The following is a 2360-nucleotide window of genomic DNA, read 5'->3' as shown; positions in this document are numbered from 1 at the left end:
ACCTAACCTATGTCGTACCTTAACCTAACCTATGTCGTACCTTAACCTAACCTATGTCGTACCTTAACCTAACCTATGTCGTACCTTAACCTAACCTGTATTGCGCCTTAACCTAACCTGTATTGCGCCTTAACCTAACCTGTATTGCGCCTTAACGTAACCTGTATTGCGCCTTAACGTAACCTGTATTGCGCCTTAACGTAACCTGTATTGCGCCTTAACGTAACCTGTATTGCGCCTTAACGTAACCTGTATTGCGCCTTAACGTAACCTGTATTGCGCCTTAACGTAACCTGTATTGCGCCTTAACGTAACCTGTATTGCGCCTTAACGTAACCTGTATTGCGCCTTAACGTAACCTGTATTGCGCCTTAACGTAACCTGTATTGCGCCTTAACGTAACCTGTATTGCGCCTTAACGTAACCTGTATTGCGCCTTAACGTAACCTGTATTGCGCCTTAACGTAACCTGTATTGCGCCTTAACGTAACCTGTATTGCGCCTTAACGTAACCTGTATTGCGCCTTAACGTAACCTGTATTGCGCCTTAACGTAACCTGTATTGCGCCTTAACGTAACCTGTATTGCGCCTTAACGTAACCTGTATTGCGCCTTAAACGTAACCTGTATTGCGCCTTAACGTAACCTGTATTGCGCCTTAACGTAACCTGTATTGCGCCTTAACGTAACCTGCATTGCGCCTTAACGTAACCTGCATTGCGCCTTAACGTAACCTGTATTGCGCCTTAACGTAACCTGCATTGCGCCTTAACGTAACCTGCATTGCGCCTTAACGTAACCTGTATTGCGCCTTAACGTAACCTGTATTGCGCCTTAACGTAACCTGTATTGCGCCTTAACGTAACCTGTATTGCGCCTTAACGTAACCTGTATTGCGCCTTAACGTAACCTGTATTGCGCCTTAACGTAACCTGTATTGCGCCTTAACGTAACCTGTATTGCGCCTTAACGTAACCGATATTGCGCCTTAACGTAACCTATATTGCGCCGTAACGTAACCTATATTGCGCCGTAACGTAACCCACATTGCCCCTTAACGTAACCTATATTGCGCCGTAACGTAACCTATATTGCGCCGTAACGTAACCCACATTGCCCCTTAACGTAACCCACATTGCCCCTTAACGTAACCCACATTGCCCCTTAACGTAACCCAACACACGTTGGGCCTTAACCCAACACACGTTGGGCCTTAACCCAACACACGTTGGGCCGTAACCCAACACACGTTGGGCCTTAACCCAACACACGTTGGGCCTTAACCCAACACACGTTGGGCCTTAACCCAACACACGTTGGGCCTTAACCTGCTCTGTAATTGTCATACGACGCGTTAAATTAGTGTAGTGTTGCCTAACTGCAACCCCCGCAATATAGTTTGCTACTCGCACTGCCCGGTCCCCAGTGTATCGCTTCATGTTAAACACCTTGCAGCTATACACTGTAATGTGGATGGCAGCAGGACGTACATGCTCAATGCCCTTTGCAGTTGTTCATTGGCATTTGCAGTTGTTCATTGGCATTCGCATGGCGAAGCACTTAGCCTACGCTGTGGTACGGCCTGTGTCAACTGTCCGCTGATGTTGTACGTCCAAATCACACACTGTACTGCACATTGGTCCTCATGTACTGAATGATACATCGTGGTACATGTGACCGTACAACGACTGCGCCAACAACGGCGAACCATGCGGTCCAAATGTTGTGCACTCAGCTACGTGTCGTCTCCCTATAAGAGCTGGATTGCAGTGTGGTATGCCCTGGATGGCGATCAGCATGAGCCGTCTGTTGATGTAGTGGCGCGTGTTGTCAGACGTAGTCGTCTCTTCTCACACACCGTGATAGCACGGTGCACTGCGTTCCACATCTGCGACATGCGACAGAGGCCGGTTGACAGTCGTTCGCGCAATGGACATCGCATACGTACGGGGGCCACCTTCCACGTGTTCGCTAAGCGTGGACATGTTGTTGCGTGTATGTGGGCAGACAGTGTGTCGTGACACCTGACACAGGCATGCAACAATCGTTGAATTTGCAAATGGCGATGGACGCCTACGTTTGCTGGTGACGTTACGCAAATGAACAACTGGTAAACCGTTGTGGTGCGGTTGTTCTCGCTAGGGGTGAATCAGTGATGGCGACGATCGGTTGAGCTACCAACCGGTTGTTGCAGCGATACCCACCATGCCCACGAACGTGAATGGCATGTGGGTGTGAAGCGATACGCGGCGGTGGCTGGGTGGGACCGTCCCCGGCCGGTGAGGGGGGGCCTCCCGGCGTGTTGGCCGTGCGGTGCGTGGGCGCACGCGCTACAGCCGGCTGGTGGGGGCGGCCAGTGG

The sequence above is a fragment of the Schistocerca americana genome, unplaced genomic scaffold (genome assembly GCF_021461395.2).
Source record: "Schistocerca americana isolate TAMUIC-IGC-003095 unplaced genomic scaffold, iqSchAmer2.1 HiC_scaffold_1548, whole genome shotgun sequence".
NCBI lineage: Eukaryota > Metazoa > Arthropoda > Insecta > Orthoptera > Acrididae > Schistocerca > Schistocerca americana.
This window is presented reverse-complemented; position numbering follows the sequence as displayed.